Raw genomic sequence first — 25,962 nt, forward strand, 5'->3', positions numbered from 1 at the left:
GCAGACTGTTTTTCACATCTTGTACCAAATGAACAGTGCACCTGCCCTGAGAGGGGGTTTCAGAGGGAGGAAGCTCATTTGAGCATCAAAGTAGTATGATTAAAAAAGGTGGAGCAACAGCAATAACTGATGCTTTTATGTTTCCTTTTGCTCTCTGTTTTTGGAAAGAAACCTTCTATGCAAGTATTCTCAGGTGATGTGTTGGTTTCTGCTGGAATAAATTGCTTGTCTCAGTTTGATCCCCAAGTCTTCTGATAAAAATATCTTTTTTTTTTTTTTTAACCTTATTATAGTCCAATTCCTGACAGATCGTTGCTGCACTTGAGGAATCATCATAGGTCAGAAATGTGCTGACTACAGAGACTCATGTGCCCGTGGTATTGGTGTCTTGCTGATGAACAGGGGGCTTGTTTCTGGTCCTTTCAGGTTTCCACCTTAATTTTCCACTCTTCCACCAAGATGCAGAGATGCTGTCTGATTTTAGACATCCAATTTAGGCTGCTTCTGTCTGTAGCAAAGCACAAGCTCTGCTTGCTGCAAGTCCAGAAGCATTTATTCAATTGCAAAGTCATCTTCTTGCTTGAGCCGAACTCTAGGTGCGCAGAAGCTCGGTGAAGAGCTCAGGTCTGCAATGTCTCAGCCAAGGCTGGTCCCCTGCCAGCCCTCCTACCAGGTGACTGGGCTCTGGCCTGAGCGTCTAAATCACACCTCTTGTGGGTGCAGAACCAGTCACTTCAGGGAAGTTCATTTTTTGTAAGGGTTTCTGTGATAAACCCTTAATATAATAGAGGTTTGAAAAAGGAATGAGCCAAGGTCTATGAAAACATTTCTAAGTGGGCAAAGTTTTGTGCTCTCTTTGCGATGAACCAGAGGTTTTACTAGATGCCAAGTCAGTTGGGAGCAAGCTGTGTGGTAACCTTGTGCCAACAGGGTCATTGCTGGTCGGATGGAGGTTTCTCCAGGTGCTTTGCAGTGTTGGTCCTTCCAACACTGTAGATGGTAAGAAGCAGAAGGTAGCCAACTCTTTTGTCAAGTTAGGTGAGGTAGACACCCCTCCTGGGGTTATTTGTTGTGTTGCCTGAAGTTAATTTAGTTCTTAATACCTACTAACGTGGGGTCTAACCTCTTTTGAGAGATTTTAATCTGAAAATACACTTAGAGCAGTTACTGCCTTGTATTCTCTTCTGCAGAAGGATGGGCATCATCTGAAAGAGGGCATTAAAAATGATGATGTTTCTTTATGGGACTAGTTTAGAAATATGAGCCAGAGCAAGAACTGGCTAGAAGGAGATACCTTTGCATTCAGGAATGTTGTCTGTACCAGAACGATCAGAAATTCAGGAGACCCATGGCTGCCTGGGCAGCCCTGAGAGGTTTTGGACAATTTGCTGTGGCCACCTGTGGTTATTAGTTTAGAAAATGTGTCACTATTTTACCCTGGCATCTGTTCAAAGTACTAATTCTGTGGATCAGTGTCTTTCAGATGAAGAAAGTGAAATCCTTTTTTGCCCCCAGTGTCTGAGTAAATTGATATCAAATACTCTAATGAAAAGCCAACTGTTGTCAGCAGAGGCAAGCAACAAGAAAATCTAGGACAGGAGGTAACTTCATGATGGATTCTACATCCTCGGGGACTTTCTGGGCTCTGAGGATTAATTTTCTATTACATCCACGTGTGGGGCTTTTCTTAAATACACTTCCACTAACAACTTAATACTTTTTTCTATTACAATATCATGAAGTGCTAGAACTTTTTGTCATTCTGCCACTTAGAAGCCAACACTTTGATTGTTGCGACCATTGTTGCCACCTTTTACTTTTCCTTAAATGAAGCATCTTTTCGCTGCTGCACTGAATTTGTGCTTTTGAAGAGACAAAGTACTTTGCATGGGGTAAAAATCCCTTGGGAAGTGCAGTTCTGTTGTGGTTTATGAGTGAACTCTCATTTCCACAATAGCTAGCTTGGTCTCCACCTGATGGACTTGAGAAGCCTTCACTACAAGGGCCTCTTCTCCTTATTTTAGTTCCGTTGGTCCAGATTATTTTATTATCTTTACTTTATTTGTTTTACTATATTAATTATTTTATTGTTTATTTCATGTATAGTAATTCTAAGAATGCATTCACTGAAAAATGGGGCGTTTTTAACTGCGAGAATGTCCACACACTTGACTATGACAGGAGACACCTGCAAAATATTAAGTCAGTTGCCCCCCAAAAACATAACTTGCCTTTTTTTTTTTTCCTATTCATGATTTTCTAGCAATCTGTGTTTTTAAGTCCATAACAAGAGGAACTGAGAAGTTGGAGACAATGTCTGTAGAAGGAGCTGGGCAGGTCCAGAGGTGCCTGTGGGAGAACTTGCTGTTCCCCTGGGTAGAGCAGAGGTTCCTCCTGCAGGCAAAGGGCCAGCTAGGATCAGGACCTGCATCCCCCAGCCAGGATAAAGATGGATCAATCGATACCTCCTGGAAAATAAGGCTGCCCAGCTGCTTTCCCACACATTTTCTCTCTCCTTCATTGAAGGAAACAGGTACAACCCTTACTGAGGCAATGTTAGTAAGGAATAGCGTCAGCATCTGTCAGTGTTCAGAACATAAACTGATCTGAGTTAATCTTTGTTTTCTTCTGTGCCTCCATTTCATAAAATGAAATTGGAAGAAAATTATGGTCACAAAACCTGATTTTTGCCTCAGTTCTGGTCTTCAGTACAGAACTACCTGACAATTAATATTTGTGTTTACCTTTTGAAATATCTGACCTTTGGGGAGTTGACAGAGCTATAATATTAGTCTTCGTATGCTAGCCTGGCTTTTAAACTCCCTGCCTAGTGGATGTAAGTTCAGTGGATACAGATCTGAAACTTGATTTCTTCAGTATAGCTGCATTAGCATTCAGCTGTGGGTATGTAAGATAATAGTATTAAAAGCAACCTTCCATCCTGTTGTCATGGATGCAGCACAGCCCAATCCTGGGAGCAGTATAGCACCAGTCCTTGTACAATCTCGTTTTTATCTACGAATTTTAATTTAATTATGCCAGAAATTCTGTAAGGGTATATAAAATATGATTTTATTTTCTGTTTTAAGCATCAAAATGTAAGAATTGAGCAGCTCGTATTCTTTGTCCAGTGCTCATTTTTTTTTTTTTGCATTCCAAGTATCTGTCAGTATTAGTTATGAGACTGTGTGAAATAAGTAGCCATGAAAGATGCCTGCTTTTATGACAGAATGAGTGGTTTCATGAATTTTAAAGGAGCACATTTGTATTTTCCGTTCTTGAACTACATGGGCTACTCGCAAATATGACAGAAGATAATTGTTTGAGGAATTATGATGCCTTTCAAGATTTTGCAGGATATTACTATTTTCATAATCTTTCATTTATCAGGTTATATGGCTTGATTTATTTATGTATGTAATTTGGAAATTAAAGTACTCCCATTCTGTCAGCATAGGTACATGTTTTCTTCATAGAGCTCATACTCCTGTTAGCAAAAATAATGAATGTGCTAATTTTTTTGTCAGTTACTAAAGAAACGTGTCAGAATCGGAGGGGAGTCAGGTATTATCCTGGGCCACGTGAGACAGTATGGAACAGTACGTATTGCTCCATCGATGGCAGGAGCGCGTATTTCAATATACAGCACTAACGGTGCCACCAGGCAGTGCGCGCGCTGCAGTTTGTTAAGATTTAAATGAATGTATTGTTAGCACTGACTTCAACGGGGATTTTGTGCGAGTGAGTAAAGGCTTTGAGCCTTTAATTGACTAAGAAAATCTTTTTAGTTGTGATTAGAGGGACAGATACTCAGCTGGTGAGAACTGGTGGTGCTCCATTGAATCAATTTTCATACCCTGTCTGAAGTCAATGGAGCAGTGCTCATTTATAACCCAGTACCTAGCCTGTTATTATTAAAAAAAACCCACAACATTTCAGGTCTGATGTTTGAGTGGTAAGGTAACCTTTTATTGGAGAGCTGCTTGACTTGATCCTTGGGCCAATAAATTCAGTGCCATGAGCTATTTTCGGCTGGTTGGGAGTTCGAGTGTAGAAACCTGTGACTTTGTCCTGTTTGCTTGAAAGCATGGTGATGTATCTGCCATACCTTCATATTTAGCATACAGTTGTCTTTTCAAAGACTGAAATGAAGCATCTCTATATCCATATGAAGCATCTCTTTATCTATATGAAACATCTCTATATCTTTATGAAGCATCTTTTAAAGACTAAATGAAGCATCTCTATACCCTTTTCTCTTTTAGTCATGAAGTATTTGTATTTTTTCTTTTGGTGATATTATCACACTTTCCATCCTGTGATAACTGCATAGCGGGATTTTATTTCATGGTAAAAAATTCTGAATATCTTCATGTATTAAACTTGTTCATAACATCTGAATTTTTTGTTGCTGAAAATCCCCTCTCAAAATTCTGTGCACGCCCATAATTAAACTGCTCTGAAGGTGCAGTCAGGAAAACCAGGCACCAACATTATGGAGTGAAAATTAAAGAGGCAAAACATCAGAGTGTCTACTGTATGTGCCTGCTGTTAGACACTCAAGCATGGAGAACAGGATACACCTCTATGGATGGATAACTTTCCTTATTAAAAAAACACAGTAGGACGCACAGTAGGGGAACACACTAAAACAAGGCTTTGTAGTAATTTCCTTGGAAGAAATTTCCCAAGATAGCAACTTGAAAAGCTTTTAATCTTACGACTAGCTATATAGTGAGTTTTACTGTAGGTGGTATAAAAAAGGCCGTTAGATTACAGCCGATCTGGTAGAGGTGGTCCAAAGCCTCTTCCTTTCCAGCCTTCCTTCTCAAGAAAAGGATCAGTCCCTTGCACCAAAATGAGGGTTGAATAGATGGGTGTGAGTTCTTGCATATTTAAGAACTTTAAATACACACCTCTCAAGTTTGAAATGGTGTTAGAAAACAGAAAACCCACCTTCACCATCTGAAATACTTGATCAAATATGCTGAACTGATTCATTAGATGAAAGTTTCTTCTGCATATTGAAATTTTAAACCACTGTCACTCGTATTTTTGAGATGATGTTTTATTTTGGTCTCTGAACAGTGTCCCTTACTACCTGGGAGGAACATAAAGTGTTTCTCATTAACTTATTTGTTATTGTGTCCTGCAGCAGCTCCATGTGCTGCAGTGTGCCAGCGGCTTTCTCACTGGACTTTGTCTGATCTGTGGTGTCTATTCCACACAACTATTAAACCTTAAAGTAAAAAAAAAACAAACAAGGTAAATTCCCACCCAAACACACTGGAAGGCTGTCGTGTGTGTTCTGGGCTGGCACGGAGCACGTACCCAGCACCCGTGTGTGTGAGCATCAGTGAAGTCATAACGTCTTGTACCTCTCTGGTGTCAGGCACTACGAGCTGAGAACAGGGAACAAGCATGTCTGATAATGTGTTTCACATTGAAATAATTAAAGAGAATTGTTGCTGGAGGGAAATGTGCCTTTAAAAATTAACCCTGACATCTCTCTGACAATTTGGCTTATTACAGGAGATTTTTTTCTCTCTCTTTTTTTTTTCTTTTCTTTTTTTTTTTTAGTTTTACTAAACTTGGTATGCATTTCTCAACACCTTAGAAAATGTAGAGCCTTTGAAAACTTTCTTCTGTGACTACTCTATACTTGCATGAGCAGTCCCATCTATTTTCCGCAGAACTACTCATAGGGCTGATGTTTAAAGGATGGGGTCTGAAGCACATGACACATTCTGCTATGCCCTGGAGCCTGTGCTAGTTATTATTGTTTGAATCTGTCTCTTGATTGCATATATTGCAGTCTTCTATCACATGGAGTGCCAGTTTTGAAATCTGAATGTTTTTCCTGAAATAGCCATCGAGCAGCTTGCTTTTTTATTTCTTCTTAGTAGTAATTTCCATGAAGCACTAAAAGTTTAAAAATGTTTTTCTTGATGGAGCTGGAGTATTTGAAAACAAATGTAAATGCCTATAAAATGGTATTATATATTTTTAAAAGTCTACATATGATAAGAAGAATTATAGTAACTTTTTTGTGATCTGTGGGAAGTCAATTATACAACCAGATATTGGTGTTCAGGAAGTTTGGTTTCATTATATGGTGCCTATAACAGTTATTTACCAGTTCAAGAACTGTGCAACTTTTTATTGGGGTGAATTCCCATATTTTGATCAAATGGAGAGCTGAAAATTTGCTAGTCCAGGGGTAGGGAATTTGGTGTTTCTCTCAGTTTGTTTGATCATTTTCTAACTAATTTTAAGCTGCATTTGGAGGTTATAAAGAGGGCATATGAGGTGGCAGGATTGGGTGCCTGATGTTTTTCATCTGTTTGATGTTGCTTGAACTGCCTCGGACTGTATGTGTTTAAGAGGCTTTTTTTCCTCCCGTGCGCCTGCCAGTCAAGGAGAGGAATTCGAGCACATTATTCCAGCTGCAATGGCTTGGAACTGTGCAATTCTCTGGCCGGAGGAATGGCTGAGGTGCTGCTAAGGCATTTCTCACTTTCAATGCTGCAACTAAGAAAACAGGCATGCAAATTTTCCTTCACATGCTGAAAAGTGGTGGTGGTGTTCTTTTTTTTTTCCTTTTCAATAATGTCTGACCTCATGGGAGGAAAACACAGTCAAATATACAGGCGCAAGCACATACTTTTGATTTGTATTCTGCAGTTCTCAGTTTGCAGGGTGGATTCCTGGTTGGCAGAATCTGCATCTGTCGGTGCACCCCTGTTTGGTGTAATGCTGGTTAACAACGGCAGAGAATTTGATTTCAGGAACCAAAGCCTCTTTCCTTCCCTAGTCAAGGGGAAGAGATGCAGCCCCGTATTTCCTCTTCCACTGAACTTTTAACAATTTGATGATCCTGGGCACAATCCTTCAAGATGCTGAGTACCCCCATGGGTGCTTAAATCAGAATAGCAGATGGGTTGTGATACTTCTTAGAAATGGGCACTTCACTAGCTAAAATTTAAAACATGAAATACTTTAAAAACCCTTCTCAAAAATATTTTTCTTGGCTTCGGGAAGATTTTTTCCCTTTTAATTAAAACAGCAACTAAAGAGGTATCTGCTAGTTGCTGTGATATTTGCTATAAACCTGCTGTACACAACATTGCTAGTATGTTCTTTCTGGCTATTAAAGGCTCATTAAAAAAAATTAAAGTCTCCACAATTTACAATATTTTCCATTGAAATAGCATGTTAACACATTTCTTTAATCAGTGTGTAACTGTCAAGGGAAAGAACAATTCATCTAGTCTATACACACATTAGAAAAAAAAATTATCAGATTTAATTTTATTTGTTTTATATTCAGGGCTTTTTTTGAAGGAATTCCTGCAGGGAAATGGTTAATCTATTTTTAACTAAAGCTTACTTTTGTAATCTATCCAGTGCTTAGAGTTCTGTCATTGATCTATGATTTATGTGATTTAAACCACCTCTTGGCTGTAACATTGGTTTCTATCCAAGATGCTGAGCTGAATACTAATTACGAGATCAAATTTATGCTGTTGGGCTAAGCAGCTGAAGGAGCTTTCCATGCAGGACTCCCTTAAACCGTGCCACCATTGAGCATTAGTGAAATATTTGGCAGGGGGGAGGGGAAAAAATGCCGGAAAAGGGAAAAAATATTGCAGGAAAACTGAAGTGGCCTTTGAAAGCTTTATTTTTAGTTCTGTTGAGTGGCCGTACAGTGCTATATGCAGATATTCAGTGTGTATAAGCCTGTGAATATGCACATGGTTATGTTTTTACAGCAGAATCTCACTAATTCACCCTAACGATTGGGAAACCCACTGAGAAAAGCCAAATGGCACGAGTGAGCAAACAAATAAATAAGATTGAGGATATTTTATTCCAAGATGTATTTTAAGCCTTTATTTTGACAAGTATCACGTTGTCAGAATGATTTATGGTATTTCATAGCATACCAGTAAATGCACTGTTGTATGGTTTCTTACAGTAAGAAAGTCTCACTAACAATAGCTTCGCTTTACCTCTCCTTAAATCATCTTTGCTGAGAAATAAGCCGAGACCACCAATTTTATAGCAAACACAGGCCTTAGGCATTATTTCGGTAAGAACGAGTGACGCTTTTCCATTTGCCTGCATCACCTTTGGAGAGGAGGTCGGGATGGCAGCAATTTTCTTGGGTATAGGTAGTCAAAGCATGTTCAAACAGCTCTGAATCCAAAGTGCAGTTTGAGTAAAAATGAAATTTTCTATAGGAATTTTGTTGATTACACTCAGTTTTGAGACAAAAGGTGTTCCAATGCATCATTTGACTTTCATCTCTGTTGGTATGATGTTAAGTGTTTTGTTTTGATGATACTGCAATGTTTTAATTTGTTCCAGTTTTAGGGGTTTTTAATTATTATTATTATTATTATAGTGTAGTTCTCATGTTTACTATACACTTTATTTTATATTTTGTTACGTTTGGATCATTTTAACGTTTTCAGACTACATCTGCATGTTATTAAAATGTAACATTGCCATAAAAAGTTTTCATGACTTCAGTTTTGCACGAATCTTTTAAGATTTCCTTTCCTTTCTGCACTCATGAAAATATTATAATTTCTCACAGAATAAAAATTCCAGATTGCAACTATTTCTCCTGTCTTTTTTACTTTGGAGTAGTGCGTTGTTGTGACCTTATAGGTCTGGAGATGGAATCCTGGCCAACAGATTAAGGTATAGGATGCAGATGGCATCATCAGATGACACAAGGAGAAGGATTCGGGTGTTCTTTGGTTTTCTACACGACATTTGTGTTGTCACTGGTGAGAATCGTTGTCTTGAACCTTGTTCAATGGGATGTGTGTGCTCACAGGCCTTCCCCACGGCAGAAAGTTGCAGGATGGTGGCTGGAGCCAGCTGGCTGGCCCACGTGGTCCATAGAAGGCCCTTTGGTGGGGAAATAGTTTCCTTTTACCCTCATTCTTGCTCACTTTAAAAACAAAACCCCAAACAAATGATAAACCCCACGAGAAACAGAAATAAAACAAACAGAAAACCTTGAAAAAGTTTCTTCATCAAGGGCGTTGTTAGACTAATGATCTCTGGCTGTGTATCTATTGCTTGCTACCTTCCTCATTTCATATTTCTCTCATTTTGTAATTGGGAGAAACTCATATTTCAGATTTGTCTTTTTACAAATTATATTTGTTTATACTCTGATAACATACTTGCTTTTCAGTGTGTATTGTTACAAATAACTTGCAATGCAAACAATTCACATTGCGTGCATTTGTGTAAAAGTTTTTGAATATGTGTATAAGTAATAGTGAAGTGGAGTGTGCTTGGGAATAGTTTTATTCAGAGGAGCCACAGTTCCCAACCCCTTTTGTATGCATCATTCTGTGATCTCATCCTTACCTGTTCCATCTATAGGTGCCAGCAGGTTACATTTCTAAATGCTGCCAGTAGTAAACACAATGAATTGCCTTATGGCCCTACATCTGCAAAATGGAGGCTATTAAAAAAATCAGGATGAGCCCAGGGACGTTGATGAAACTACACATTGTGACTGTAATTGCAATCAGGTCCCTTTGCCAGCTGAGTGTAACGGCTGGATGTGAGACACATTCCATTACTGCTTATGCAGGGAAATAATTTGCACCATCAGTGATGTTGTTGATCTTGAACAAGAGTTAGTAAAACAACAAAAGTGAAGATAGGTCTTGAGTTAATTGCTGTCATGGTCTGAGGGACTTCAAAGGAATTGTTTTACTGAAAACCTCATTAAATGGTTTGGATATTTTACTATGCTGAACAGGTGGCTGAAGTGCTCCAAAGGGACATGTTTGAAGATGGGAAGCACCTCTGGGACCCACAGTGCCCATGAAGGTGCCAGGTTGGAGGAGACCTCCAGCTCCAGGGACATGCAGGGTGGCCAAGGGGGTGGCCATGTGCCAGGGATCCTCGCAGGAGCTGCAGACCCCAAACCACCCACCAGGGTCCATGTGCTGAGCAGGTGCTTCCCCATTTTTCCGTTTCTTTGAAGCCTGAGCTGGTGGGGCTGATGCTGCGGATGCCCCACGGGGCTGGCGTGGCCTCGGGGTGGCTGTGCTGCATGACTGGGGCTCTGGGTGTGGTGGGAGCCTTTCCTCCCTACGCAGGGCTTGCTCTGATTCACACCATGCCTCTGACACAGCTTTTACAGAGCAAAAAGTCATCGAGGGGGAGAGAAGTGCTGTATAAAATCTAATAATGTGACATTTTAGAGGAAACCTATATAATGTTTTGAATAAATCTAGGCTAAGTATTTGTTCTGCTTTTCCTTTATTTGCAGTAGACCTGTTAAATTAACAACTGTAGTTTTGACAATAATGTGGGGGGATTTCCACTGAAAGTACAAAAACTAAAATCATGTTGATTTAACACATACATGTGCTTACATGTGTATATTTAAAATGTGATTTATGCAAGCTAGAAGAGTGGGTATTTTGAACACCTTCCTATCTGTAAGTATACAAATAGTATACAACATAATTTATGAGAGAGGAGAGCTTTTTGGAAAACTTTTGTGGATTGCAGTTAATTCGTGCTGCCTGTTGTCATGATGATGCAAGGAGGTTGTTGTGTACACTCAGGAGAGCCCCAAGACATCCCTGACAAACACCCTTCTCCCTGGTTGAGAAGAGGAATATAGCCACAGCCATTTTGGGGATTCTTGCTCAGTTTTGTAGCTACACTGCACACACACTGGGGTGTGCTTGCTGCCTGCTGTGGGGAAGTCTTTTGCTGACATTGAACATCCCACGGCTCCATCCTCTCACTAAAATTTTAGCCTGTTGCTCTCAGAAGCCTCCTATGTGTGAGCTCTGTTGTGTCTGCTGAGACCTTTGCTGCTCTTCCCACCAAGTACCAGTTTGTCTGCACAAGGCTATCCAGTCCATGGTAACAGCTGAAGCTTTGTTGAGCTGCTGCATTACCCTGTTGAAATACTGTAATTGTCTCTACCTCACTTCAGGAGAAGTTATGGAATGAAATTCATTGTGTTTTCTGTTCACCAACAACCCCACAGCTCAGCTTGGGATACTCTGCTGCTGATGGGATTTGCCAGCGTGCTGCTTTCTGAAACCGCCAGTTCTGTTGGGTCTTCCAAAAATTTTGTTATTTATGGAAAAGGAATTAAACCGCACACTAGATGATGACAGCAATATGCCGCCCACCAGTTTTCTCCCCTTCTCTCAAGACAAGTTCAGATTTTCTCTTTGTGGTTACATAGGGATGCTTATGAATCCCACAGATGTAAAAGTGTTTGAAGAGTAAAAGGTTTCAAGTCAGGCTGCTGAACATCCAAAAAGGGAGAGATCCACCATACAAATAATTTGCTATTTGATAAAACTGAGCAGACAAAGTGTGTGTAACTATCCATAGAGTGGCTGACATGATGAATGATGATGGATCCAAACTCATGAGAAGTTCTTTAGGAATAATAGCAGCATAAAGTACTTTCTATAGGGTACTTAAATGTGCCTGAAACAGAACAGTATATTGGAAGTTTTATATTATGCTAAGAATGACAAGTATTTATGATTGGAAGGTCTCTGTGTTGGGATTATCAGTTTTTGTATACCTTTTCTTGGCTCTTTAATCTTTTGACTTAAAGACCCTTCCAGAGATAAGAAAAAGAAAAAAAGTGCTGATACTTATAGTTGTACTACAGAGATGGTAAATACTCTCTTACCTCAAGAAAATCAGCAGTGCCTGATACTACACAGGTGTTTTTCTTCTGGAGTAATGAATGTCCTCCTTGAGGAACAGCGGATGGGACAGGTGCCAGAGTGGGAGGCAGGTGGGGGTGGGCTATAGCTTGGCTTAGGTCAGCTCAGCTCAACTCAACTGAACTGCTTCCTATGAATGGGAAAGCAAAATCCTAACAAGTAGTGCCCATTGCATCTGGTGAGTTTTATGTTAATGCAATTGTAGATGTAGTTGAGGAGTTTTTTAAAAAGGTGGGTTTTTTTTAAAATTTATGGTCACAGCATTTGTGGCTAAATATGGCAGCTGAAGAAAAAAATGGGTGTGAATATATTGAGTTGACAGGGTACTAGAAATCTGTGTAATCACAGCTGGGTTGAAGTGGAGTTTTAGAAGCAAAATGCCCGTTCTGCAAAACTTCTGCCTTCCAGTTGTCTTGGTATCTCTGGAGTGTTATAATCTTGTTCAAAAGAGGGAGAACGTTTTGATTAGAGGTTTTCTAAAAGTATGATGAATACAATCTGCATTTGTCTCAGGTTTGGAAGAGGAGAAACTTTTGTGCGGTACACAGATTGATTTGCAAGGCCTTAAGGTTTTCAGCTTTCCCTAACCTTTGCTAACATAGTGTGGCAGTCTGTTGTTTGAACATGTTGATCCTCCTAGGTCTATAAGAGCCTTTGAGACAGAGCTAATTTTTCCAGTGTTGACTACAGAGGCTTGTGATTTTAGATCCAAATGTCCTTTTTTCAACCCTGCTACCAGTGACCCCCTGCATAGTGAGTGTCTGGCATTATAAAGTGATTATTCACAGAGGGCTTTGACCAATGCTATCTGGCGGGTGGGAGATGCTTTTCTGGCAATGGGATGTGAACATCGTGGGGCAGATCTTCAGCCAGGATAAAAATCCTGCATGGTTGTTGCAGCTCAATGAGCATCTGTTAATTCATGTGGAAAATTCACGACCCCAGCGAGATCACAAAGTTCAGTGTCCTTGGCTGAGCACAATACTTTGCAGTCACGATTGAAATGCCTTTCTTCCTTTAATTGCCCTGAATTCAAACTGTTTATAATTTCTTTAAATTATTTTATACCAAAACCTACAGTATTCTCCAAGAAACCTTTGAGCAATGTTCTGTGTGTTCTTCCTTTCTCTTTTCTAAGGTAATTGCATTTCCATATGAGTAGGAAAATTGAGCCCTGGAAGCTCACCTGGATCCTCTGGTCATAGACTGTATTCATCTTGTGCAGCGGTTAAACTTGTCTGATTCTGGTGTGACCATTATTAGGGTAGCAACCATTCAGGACTGTATTTGCTTATTCTTGAAGAGCCTCATTCTTTTATTTTTAATTTAGTTGCATCAAGATTTTGAGGAAAATCTTCTAGCTGAAGGAGTGCCCTCTAACAGTGGTACCTGGAAGACAGACCTGTGGAAGCAGACTTGGGTCCTCTTTTCTCCACCAAGGACTGTCCTGCTCAAGATGCTCCCTTTTCTATTGGCCTAAAAATAACACACTGTTCTGTTGCAGTCACATCTCTTGGTCAGTGAACAGAGCTGCTTGAAACCATCAGGCTATACTGTATATTCAAGCTTCCTAGATTCCATTAACATTTTGTTAATGAAATAGTGCTTTGTCAAAGAGTCCTGAAAACTTAAAAGGGTATTTAAGCTTCTTCCATGAGTCAATACCATGTAATGTCAACATTACCACGAAGGGATAATTCAGAGATGTCACACAAAGCATGTGTTATGCCATTTGCAGTCTAGCAAAACAGCTCAGCATTTATGTTGTTTAATCCATCTTCAAAAATCTTTTGTTCTGAAAAAGTTTGAGATCAATCTCCTCGGTATTTACTGACACAAAGCTGATGTAAGTCGCTGTGCTCCTATTGACTTCATCTGAGTTGTAACAATTTATCCCAGCCTTGAATCAAGCCCAAATTAGGCATATGAAGAACCTGATATCAAACTTTCAAGGAATATAGAGCTGAATGTTACATATCCTGCAAATGAAAATGTGGATAAAAGTAGAGTGAAGTAAATAGTTTGCAATGATCTGGAACAGCACGGGTCCAATTTGAAGAAATGTAAACAAACAAACATCATCTAAAAATTTGCATTTATGAAATGTGCTTTTCTGGCTAGGAGTAAATAGGTAAATACAGAAATAAAGAGTTCAGATCTGAGCTCTGGCAATGAGGTTCAGCATGGGGACATGGGGGCTAATTGCCAAAATATGTGTGCTGCCATGTCCTGTGTTCACATTACTGTTGCAGTGAGTCTGGGCAAGGTACATTAAATCCTTCTATTCCTCCTTTCTTCCTTTTTTTCCCCAGTAATTCTGTAATCATACCTAGCACATCAGGAAGTCATTTCATCCTACTGGACATTGCAGTAATGCTGTTTGTTTTACCTTTGTACTTTTTAATCCTTTTCCATTAAAGCTCTATCTAATTGATGTAGTTGAATGTAATGAAAGGTAGAGTCAGCTTTATTTGAAGAAAACAGGCTGCCTTACTTCATACTTGGCTGAATCCAAAATGCTTTCCTGTGATTATTTCTTAGCTGTGTTAAACCTATTTCCGCTTCAGACTTCCCAGATATACGGGGTCAAATCTGCAATACATAAAGTGAAGTCCTTGAAAAATAATTCACATATTTTGGTGGCAAAGGTTTGTGTTCCATTCACATTCGGGATTTTTTCTTTCAGCCCAGGCATTGTGGAGCCAGGCAGCGTTCCAGCCCCGCTGGAGGAGCTCAGCAGGAGAAGACCCAGCGCAGCACCAACGATGTGCGCGGGTAGGGGGAAAATGGTCCTAATGGTGGATCACTGCTGGTGGGTCAGGTACGCCGAGGGAATTTGCAGGTTCTTTCTGAGTAAGGGATACTTTCTGGCTTGATTGCACACAGCAGGAAGAAAAAAATAGTATGAGGCTCTTCATTTCTACTTTTATGCTGTTTTAGAACCTGGGAAACACATGGGGCATAAACCAATTGCTCTTTCTGTGAAGACTTCTGGAAGGCTTGCGGCCTCGTTGCTCCAGGTGAGGTCACGGCAAGAGTAACGAAAGTGAGCATAAAATGTGGAAAAAAGGAAACGCATTGCAAATATGGGCTTTGAAACCGCCTGGAAGCGGTTGTACAGCATAGTGTGTGTTCTAGCAGCCTTATGGGATGAAAGGGTGTGAAAATGGTCAGCTCTTTTTGGGCAAAGCCTTGTAGCAAATTAAACTATAGGTGACTACAGAGTACATGCAGTACAGGCATAATTCTACAAATAAATTAAGATCTTGGGATTATGTCCCAGATCCTAATTTATTTGATCAGGTGCTTTAAAGGAATAATACATTTACTATGTAGGAAAATCTGGAAAAGACACAAATGTTACATAAAAAGTAGAATCAGACAGTAAGTTTCTGATCTATATTGGCCTGCTGTTATAAACCAAACTTGGAGTGAGCACCCTAAATATGAAATACCGCAGTCAGCACTGCAGCAAAGTTAAGCATGTGGTAGCGGAGGCAATGTTTAAAATCAGTTTAAAAGAAAAATGAAGCCAGGTACTCTAACAAAAAAAATGTTACAGGTATTAATGTAAATGTATATGTTATGTGCCTTTCAGACAAAGAATAACCCAAAGGCTTTACAGATTTTAATGAGACCACAATATAAGTCAAAGGAGCCTGTGAAAGTTCCGAAATGAACCTGCATCTCTCCTTGTCTCAGTTGTCTATCCATTAGGTGAGACCGATACTTTCTTCCATACTTTATTTCCCATTTAAATTACAAATTTAAGCAAAGCAGCTGTGTATTACTCTGTGTTTAGACAATACCCATCCTAGCAGAGCCCTTATGTTATCCAGGGACTTCCAGATCCAGCCACAGAACAGGTAATTCCAATTTCTGAACAAAGTAGAATATTTCCTCTATATGGCATCAATTTGGGTAATTGCAAGAAATCTGTGTTTCTGCCACTCTATCATATATTAAATATCTGCTTATTCTAGTTTCCTTGTTTCAGATGGTGTGATCAGAGGTCTGTGGTGGTCCAGCTCATTGGAAACATTTGTGCTCAAACCAGGAGGATGCTATAGATGGAGCAAATTTGTGAGTAAGTTTTCTGGAGGCCATTATATCTCCTACAGTTTTGGGGTTGTTTTTCTAAAGGAGACATTGCTCTGCATGTGTCTGTGTGTGCGGGAACACAGGCAAGAACATCGCCTAGAGGGTTTTCAGTTATCACACTGTCCAAATATCCCTTATTTTTAGTTGGAGTCTTCTGAATATGAGATCCCACTACAGGTAGGTGAAGTGACCTCTTCGGTTTTTGAATCTGCTCTTCTCTGGCAGACGCGAAGCCAGAGCTTTGAACAGGAACCCCCTCCTGCTCCATGCAAAGCTCTTTGAATCGCCCCTGATCCACTTCTAAGGCTCCCCGGTTGCGTGCGAGGCACTTTGAAGATGAATGCCCTGGCATAAGGAAAACATGAAACAAAACTTTACTCCCTTATGTCAGAGTGTGCGGCGGATTTCTCAAAAATCTTCAGTACAATGGTAGCTCTTTGGTGGGTGAGAGGAAATAGGCTGGTTCACCAGCTTGTAAAAGCAGAACAAAGTTACACAGGGCTGTCCGTTGGGTGGTAGATCTGGCGAAAGAAAGGCATTTGGCGGTCTCCACAATATTCAAGACTAGCAAATCTTATTTCAAGTTGACTTCATTGGATTTTTACTTGATGAGGACAAATTTATTATTATTAATTTTTCTTCTCCCTGACGTTCGCTGTATTTTCAAGTTGACAGATATACCATGTCCTCTTGAGGGAGAATATTTCTCTTTGTCTTCATGAAAATCATCGCAGCCCAGTTTATTAGGCTATGTGAAACATCATAAGTTTGGATGTGACCAAGAGTGCTGTGGGCTGAAGAGCCCAGGGGTCCTTGGGAGGCTGGTGAAATGGTAGGCAGTTTTCTTCTGAATATTTCTGTGATAACTGGCATGAAACTATCTGTTAATGTGTTCTTTAAACCTGATGGGTCAGTTCTTCTGGCCCAGGTGAGTGGTCACCTGTGACCTAAAATTTTCATTACCATCAGATGAATGAGCCTATTTCCTTGAGGGGTTAATGGGCTTATAATATAAAAAATTGAACTAATGTCCCAGGAGAGACTAGGTGTAGAAACAGAAGGGAAGAGGAACAGTAAAAGAGATTTTTTTTAAAAAAGGAGAGATTGGTGATATTCTTCTCACTTCTTTTGGATGACTACTACAATGCAGATGTGTGAACTCCCTGTAAAGTAAATGAGGAAAAGCAGAACCCTCTGGGCCACAATTCTTTTTCCATATATGATAGATCTTTCTTCCTTCCAATCAATTAGTTGCATCCTAAAAACATCTATTTCTCACCATTGACTTTAAAGGGATTTTAGATGACTAGCTCAGATATAGCTGTCTACACAGTCAATGATTAAAGTTGGGTTAGATGAGCTGGCAGACTACATGGATTTTTTTTTTCTCCCTTCATGCAAACCCTAAATCAAAAGGCATCTCATCAGATTATTATAAAATACAGCCTTCAGAGGGATAGTCTCCTACTTCCATATTCTGGCATTTGAAGGGAGGAGGGAGACTCCCATCAATTTAGAGAGAGGTAAAGATTTCATCTCCCTCTAGAAATCATGGCCATAATGGGAAATTCAGACATTTATGAGATTTGCTTAGCCAAGGCATAGCTGAGCATGTGGATGTTTCTGTTGGTCTTTATAGTATTATAGCAAAAGCAGAATAAAAGGCTATTTTTAGTTTGTGGGTTTTTTTTCTTTTTTTTTTCTTTCTTTCTTCTTTTCCCCTGCTCTTTCTATTATGCTAATGGCCCAACTCGTACCTGGGGTGGCAGACACAGTCTGTGTGACCTTATAAACTGAAACCCTCACCAGCCTGTGACTGCAAAATAGGGATAAGCTGCAGGTGTTTATTAACAGGGAACCTCCCAAAGAAGCATTTACCAGTTCCCCAGGGATGAATTCTCACAAAACCCCCCATGCAAGCTGTGTCTGGTTTATGTTTGAATTGTAAAAACAGGTAAGTTTGTAAGTGATTTAAGCAAGTTTCTGGCAACTGGTGAATGTCTCCCTTGGGTTTCAAAAGTTGGCACACCTCATACGTATATGTTTTAAAGTCAATATGGATTTCAGAGACAAGAGAAAGCAAAGCGAGGGATGACTTACTTTAAATCAGGAAGAGACTTGTTGTGACACTGTGCATATATTTGTTTCTTCTAAATGCTAATTTATTGACATAATGGATAAAGTATCAAATTATTATTTAAACATACAAATAAAGCGAGTGTCCCTTTTCCTATCTGTAAGTAATGCTCTTCTGCCAAATGATAGGCATGACTGTATTTTTTCCTAATTGAATCTGCGTATCTTTTCCTCTGCTGAATATTGATGGTTGCAATAATTGGCTCTTTATTGGTATATTGTGCTTTGTCTGGGACGTTTCAATTTTCTGCAGTAAATCCTTTTCAAGTTTTACTTCTTTTATGGTCTGGTACTTACACAAGTTGTCAATTCTGGTGGAGCTGTAGGACTCTGAATAAGAATTTTAATTTGTTGTGCAAGTCATGTATTGGTAGCTGGTACCTCTCCTTTTTTCTAGTAGAAATACCTGATGTTACTGGCTATATTTAGCAAGTGAACTCAGTCTTTCTCCTCTATCTGTTTTCTTCTATTTGTCCTTAGCTTCAAGGGATGGTGACACTTGATTGTGGATAAATACAAAAAAATCTAATAATGCCGTTCTAATATACCCATTTATCTGGTATCATGTTTTATTTTAACTCTTAATGCAACTGTATAATCATCACTCCATTGCTATAATTAGTTTTAGAAGTTTATTTGTGCCATTTAATTACATCTATAGCATTTCTATAAGCTTATTCAGAATAACTAGTAATCTTATAATTTTTAGTGGAATCGTATTTTATATCCACTGTGCTCATTTTTCTCTTCAAATTCAACACCAATTTTGCACCAGTTTTGCTTTCTACACTGGAATTTCTGGCATAAATAATCATTAAGATTTTATTTCCCCCACTGTGAATGTGAAGAGTCTAATCCAGCCTTCGCTGAAGTCAATGGTAATCTTTTCTTTTACTTCAGTGGAAACTGGATCAACCTAATAGGTTGAAAATTGCATTCAATGCAAAGCCACATCTTCTCATGGAAGTCATTGTATAGCAAAGCACAGTGTATCGGTGGAAGATACGAAATAGCTGATCAATTTCAGATTTTCTTGTCACATATTATAGATTCTCTTATCCAACTTTTATTAATTTTTAGCTCACAGATTATGACATTGCATCAAGTTTTTAAATATAAATTTTAAGCTGATCTTTCTGGCAAATTAAAAAGCCCTTCCAGTTAAAGACTTTTATAAAAGGGTCTAGGACTTGGCTTTCCAGACAACCAAGTTAGCAATCTATTAATCTCATTTAGGATAGTTTGAAATTGGGCATTGTTTTAGTTTTTTTTCTTTATTTATAATTTAGAAACAAACATTTGATTTTTTTTTTTTACCAGCTCCCTGTGTCCATTCAGAGCTGTATCTGTTTGTTAATGTAATTGATCCTGTTGCTGCTGAATATGAAAACCTGTAAGCACTTCCATCTAAAAGCATAATTCTAGCAAATTACATTCCCAAATAGGCACAAATTTATGATGTTCACTTTTCACAACATTTTAATTTTGCACCTGCAGGGTGCTAACTATGTATGTCAAATCTGATTTGTTTTTTTTAAACTATTGCAACTTGCTTCTTAAGGAGTTATTTTTCTCTTCTGCACTGAGCCCACTCTGTTGATTAGAGGTTTGTTGCTTTGGTAATGCATCTCTCTCCTTCAGGCAGTTAATGATTATAGACAACTCCCTAACCTCTAATTTTGGGGGAAGGTTATTGAGAAGGTGATATGGCAAAAATTGCGATTGTTTCTGTAGCTTAGAAATGTCCTTAGCGTTTGCTGGCCAGGTATCAATCAGGTCCTGGGCTTTAGGCTGGAGGTGGTGCTGGTGTCTGGAATTAAAGACACTTTTCTGTGTTATTTATTTGCAAATCATGCCAGTTCACAAGGTTAGAAAGAACATTGTGAAGGGTGGTAAACTGCTATTTAATTCTTAATAAAATGTCAATGCAAACGGTGCTTATTCCATCCCAGGCAGAAGTTCACCTTCGTAGGCTTGGAGATTTTGTTATTCTTTCAGCATCGAAAAGAGTTTTATATGAGCCTTAAATGGAAAAATCCCACAACTTTAGCAATTTTGTTGCTAACAATTTGAATGAAGGAGCAGGAGCCCCCATGCACCTGAAATTCAAACCCTACATACTGCATATTTTACATAGGTGCCTCGCCACTCACAGTAATGGGAGCTGTGTTCCCACATCAAGGGGATGCTCCTCACGAGAGGCTGGATTTTTCCAGTGGATGCATATGAGCAATTTGTACTGAAATTTTGTCAAAAAATGACTAGTGTTTTGCTACTTTAAAACCATGGAAACATCACAATGTTCTTTCAGAAATGACTCCATGAATTAATTGCAAATTACTTATTAATGAAACAAATATTCAGCTGTCACTTGAACTAAACTGCACGATATGCTTAATGATTATTTTTTGAGAAAACACTTTTGTGTTTGTTTGATCTGCCTAGTGTTAACAGCAGTGGAAAAAGAGAAAAGCATTTGGTGTCGGAGTGGAAACTTGAAACTGGCAAAAAAGAAGGAGAGGAAAAACATCAGCCAATAACTGCAAAATAGGTGAAAAGCCCAAAGAAACAGCAGATTCCTAGCGATTATGTTGGAAAGCTGCTCCCCCAGGCAGCCCTATTTAGGTAATAAGGGTAAAATATAGTGATACAGGCAGGGAAATCTGGCAGCAAAGGTTTTCACAGTAATATTAATTCAGCCGCATTCCACATCTGTAAAATGAGCATCAAAGAATTCGCCTCATACAGGGTGGATAAATGTTTGCAAACTGCAGAGAGACTCTCAAGTGAATGCAAAATATCATCAGTAGTTCTGCAAATTATAATAAAAATAAATGTTGCCAGTGAGGAAATATGGATTCCTCACATCTCTGGCATTTGTTTGGAACAAAACCACTGAGGTTCCCTGCTCCGACTTTCCATGTCCCAGTCGACCCAGTGAGCCCAATGGGACCTGCATGGGTGACTGTGCTGCATCCAGAGGTGATTTTTCCACGGGCACCTTGCTGCAACCATGCGTTTCTTCTGTCTGCTCTCCATTGCAAAAAGCAAATATAAATAGGTAATAAAGCCTTAGTGCTCTTTGCTGCGCGTCTTGTGGTGTTTACAAGAAGGAGTGCGGGGCAGGACATGAGCCAGACGGGGACGTTTGCATTTCGAACACATCTCAGGTGTCCTTCTGCTGGTGCCACTGAATTATTTACCACTCAGCAAGCGTGTGGCTGTGTGAGATATTTAAAGGAGGGAATCTGAGGTGAAACTCCATGAGTTTACCCAGAGCTGACACTGGAATATTCATTATCACATTAAATCTAACCGCAGCGAAAATGAAGGCTTCCGTTGATTATGTGCTTGCATAAAAGACTTCTTTGGTGGCAAGCCTGCATGCCAGAGATCTGAATATAAAATCTAGTAAGTGGAAACCATTCTCTTTACAGCAAATTTGCCGTCTTGGAAGTTATGAGACTTGACAGGTTTAAATTATATTTTAAACCTGAAGTGGATTATGTGATTTTTTTTTTTTTTTTGACTGGCCACAAGCAATACTAGATGGGCACACATCACGCATGCCCAATCCCGGCAACAGGCATGAACCAGGATTCCCCACACAAAGGAAAAATAAATCTAGATTTGATGTCCAGAGAATGGTACATATTTATCTGAGTATAAAGTTAGTTTTGCTGGGTTGGTACAGAGGTCTCCTCTTCTGGAGACAACCAGCCTTGTCTGCACAAACCTGCTTTTCCCTCTCTGCCTCCATTCCTGGTTCGTGCTGGAGCAGAGTGAGCAGCACACCTTGGAGACATGTTTGAGGAGCCTCTTGGATTTATAACTGTGGAAAAATTCAGTAAAATGCACGGGATTGGCCCAAAAGGAGATGCAAGGTATTTCCTCCCTCTCTTCATTCATCCCTTGCTCCCTTCCCCTCCTCCTCCTCCACCAGGGATCCTGTTGAATTTAAAGACTGAATTAAATCTTCTTTGGGAGGCAGAGAAAATAATAGCACTGTGAAGGGCCACCACTTGCGCAGGTTGTCCTGCCGGGAAACAGGAGGGCTGGTTGTTCTCTATGTCTGTAAATGAGCTTCAGAGAAAAAGGCTGGGCTTGATGGAGGTGGGCTGGTACAGAAATGGGAGAATAAAACCTGTTTCTAGTAATGCCAAGAATGATGATTCACTCACAATTGGTAATTTATGGAAAAAAAAAGTGACTGATTGTATTAGCACAAAGAATCAAAAAAAAAAAAAAAAAAAAAAAAAGAAGTTCCTCCATCCCATAATACTCACAGCAGACTTTCTGCTTGGGCAAATGATGTGTAACAAACAACATGACCAGAAACCAGGCTTGCCTAGTTGTAAATAGTGACTGAGAAAGCTTGATTTGGAGCATGGTTGCATGAAACCACCATATTCCAGAAAATTGTGGGCTTTTCCTCTCAGACTGCTGGAGGTACTTTATAGCACATTCATCTCTTTATGCCTCCTGTTCTCATCTTTAGTTACAAATGTACTTAGTGAGCGAGCATAAAACATAAACTTACAGTAGATATGAAAGTGCCAAGCACCATCAGCTTTCTCTGAGACCGCAGACAGAAACAAAATGATCTGTAACTATAATTTAGACACAAAAAAAAAAAAAAAAATCTATGTTTAATCAACATTTAAAGGAGGAATTTCCTTATCTTCAGTGTCACTTAATCATATTTCAACAGGATTTGCTCCCTCACTGCCCATCTACTCTCCCTTTCTAGCGCCACCTTAATGCCAGAACACCATCCCAATAGTTCCCTTCTACCACACTTTGATGTCAGACACCCAGGGCTTTGGGTTTTTTTTTAATTCAGGCTCAAACAGAAAAGAAAAATACCTGGTGAGTGGAGGGGGCAAGACTGTGTTGCCATCTGGACACCCACTTTGCTTCTGGGGGTTGGCCGGTTAGATCCGCATTTAATGAAGGGATGGCTTGAGCAGTGGAAACAGGATTCAGCAAGAAAATGAAAAATGAAGAATAGTGTGAGCTGTATGGAAAGCATTCTTGTTGCTGTTTATTATTATTATTATTATTATTATTATTATTATCATCATTATTATTATCATTATTATTATTGCAAATATTATTTATTAAAGGCTGTCTTGTTTTGAATCTAATAAATAGCTCTGTCAGAAAAACAGAAAAAAGTTGTAAATGTTGGCTTTTACTTCTAATTTGTTTATTAGAGCAAAGATGTCTAGTTCTGTTTTACTAATATATTGTAAGTAAACAAAATGAGAGCATTCAGTGTGATAGAGGCAATTAAGATGATTAACCATTAGAATTTGGTTCCACACTGAGCACATAAGAAGGAAGAAAAGGATGACAATTAATACATTATTATAACAGAAACACTACTAAAAGTAGTAATAATGGTTCTCTGTTATTTATGGTTAATTTTAGGAGAGACGAGGTTCATTTTTGGCCCAAAGAAGTAGACATAATCATCGAAGGAGAGGAAAAACCTTTCGACAAAATAGAAATTTCAGTTGTGAGCTGTAAAAGGAAATTGAGCTGGATATTGAGAAAAATTCAAAAAGATAAAAAAGATTTTGGTTTGGTGGTTCTTCACTGGTCCTGCAGTTTGGCAGCTGTCAACATCTCAAAATATCATCTCACCCAAACTGCTGAAAGAAAGAAACTCTTTGATTTTTCCCTCGAGACTCCCAAGCTGAAAATGGACTCTTTGTAGTCTCAGCCTCATTTCAGACAGGTTTTTTTTTTTTTAAAAAACATTCTTGCTGGCAGAAACAACTAATTCATAAATAGAGTCTCTGTTAATTAAATAAGTTTTATCGTTTCAACTTGCCTTTTAAAATAGAAAAGAAAGTAAATCTCTAGCATTTGCTTCTCTATTATGAATCTTAAGGGACTAAGCATCACACTTGCATCATTAATAATGCAAATTAGTTTTTGTTTGGGTCTCGCATAAGTTTAAAGTTAGAAGTAAATATTCAATGCACAGATCTGGGAAATCAACTTATATATAGCAGAAATTTTGCTTTATAGTTATGGAAAGTTACTGTAAGAAAGATGGGGAACACTGTGGTTTCTGTTTATTTAACCTTTTATGCTCTTGCTTTTCTTCCAGTAGAACTCCATAGCTTGTCATTAAACACTGTTATATTCCTACAGTATCTGTTTTTACTATCTTTACAGTAGCCACAGTATTCAGCTTTTAATACCATTTTAAAGTAAAGGTTAAACATATCTAGCACAGTTGGGGCTATAAGGATTATATTTTTGGTCCTGATTATTGGCAGGAAAACCAGGTGATTATTTACAATAATACCTACAAATTTGTTGACTTTGCAGCTGTTTTTCTTAGTTTGCCCAATGAAGTAATAGTCAGATAGCCAAATAAGATTAAACTTCACTTGGGGCCTCTATATCGTGTATAGTAATGCCTCATGAGGGCAAAATACTTAGACTTATTTACTTGTTAACACAAGGAGAGTCTGCAGTTAGCATATATAGCCTATAGTAGGATTTTCTATGTATTTTTATGCATTATTCCTGAAAATATTGTACTTCTCTCTGTATGAAATGTCTGTAGGAGTGATACTATTGCAGACAAATTACAGATGTTTCACCACCACATCTGTGCTTTCTGTAGTGACTCTTTTTTTTGTGTGCGCGTGGTGGATAACAAAAAAATAAGTGTCGTGTTATTTTGTGCGTGAAATCTGATAGTGAAAGAGACACCAGAGAGAATTCTTCAGTGATAAAAATTTAAATAGACCCATTTATCAATATGACAGAGATTTGACCTGAAAGTTAAAGTGTTTGAAAGTTAAGTGGGGTTGTGTAAAGAAAGTTGAGCTTGTGCTGCAGATAGACCATAGGTTTTATAAGTTATTAAATCAAAATAAAAGGTATTGACAAAACAATAAATTGCCTATATTGCCCCATCTGATAGCTGCTGGGAGCACTAAATACATTCTCCCCACTGAAGATATGTGAAGGCTTTTGCGTTCTCATGATTTTGCTCTTCTGCTCGAAAACATTTGCACCGTTTTCGGTTTTATAACAGACTTGGCACCAAATGCTGCCTGAAAGTGCTTTGCCAGAGAACTCACTTGGAGTGGCATCGCAGGGAGCAGGAGCAGTGGCATCGCTCTGCCATCCCCAGGGCTATTGAACTTTGCAGGTGAGGTCTGAATCACTCTCTCGGGGATGAAAAAATAATAATAATAATAAATAATAATGGCACTAATATCTTTGCTGGGAGAAGGGAGGGCACTGTGCGGTACTCTTTGCTCTCCATGGGACCCCTTGGCATCATTCCCGTGCTGGAAATTTGCGGGACTTAGAGGGGCAGCAGCTGCTTTTTGGGGCATGCTCCCCTCAAGCAGGGATGCTTTGGGGAGCCAGAAGCTATGTGTAAGGATGTGTCTTCCTCAGAGAGGGGCTGGGTTTGCTCACGGGGGGGCTGCAGGACCCGCCGGCTCGTTATCTGGAACCTGCTTTTTCCTCTGGCTCCTCCGACTCAGTGGGGTTGGAGGGTCAGACCCCCTACCTATGGCTCCCCCGCCGAGCAGGGAATGAGGCTGGCTCTCCTTGGCTTGAAAACTACACAGATTTGAGACTATTTCCCCTCCTGCCGTTTTTTTCCATGGAGAGGAGCATAGAAGACATTACTATTTATAGTGCACAGTACGTGTACACAGCGTGACATCCACTGGCTTTTCAAGCAAACATCCTACTAGTTTGGAGGGGGGAGGCTTTCCAGCTCGGTGTCCCTGAGATGCCCTGTCCTCTCTCCCGGGGAGGTGGGAGATCATGCAGAGGTAGCACCCATCTCCCTCTTGTCTATAAGTTTCTTTAATTTATTTTTAGGTAACTTGGCCCCCTGCTGTGGAGCTGATCATGAGGTTCAAAGTCAAAGCAAGTTTTCAGCACAAATAGCATGAGTTTTAAGGACCGGGAGAGGGACCCAAAGCTATGA

The 25,962-nt window shown here is 39.4% G+C and overlaps 1 long non-coding RNA gene across 2 annotated transcripts in view; it reads right to left on the reverse strand.

The window, feature by feature from the left end:
• Positions 1-241: 241 nt before the first annotated feature.
• Positions 242-25,962, reverse strand: part of LOC110355990 (uncharacterized) — a 31,765-nt gene continuing 6,044 nt past the window's right edge. Inside the window, exons 2-3 of one of the 2 annotated variants that reach the window (XR_010475703.1) lie at positions 22,851-22,945; positions 242-16,193 (exon numbers count right to left, since the gene is read on the reverse strand). This is a non-coding gene — a long non-coding RNA (uncharacterized LOC110355990). Of the gene's footprint in view, positions 22,946-25,962 lie in introns of both variants that reach the window. The other variant, XR_010475702.1, reaches the window with a different exon arrangement.

Source organism: Columba livia, chromosome 12, assembly GCF_036013475.1.
Source record: "Columba livia isolate bColLiv1 breed racing homer chromosome 12, bColLiv1.pat.W.v2, whole genome shotgun sequence".
NCBI lineage: Eukaryota > Metazoa > Chordata > Aves > Columbiformes > Columbidae > Columba > Columba livia.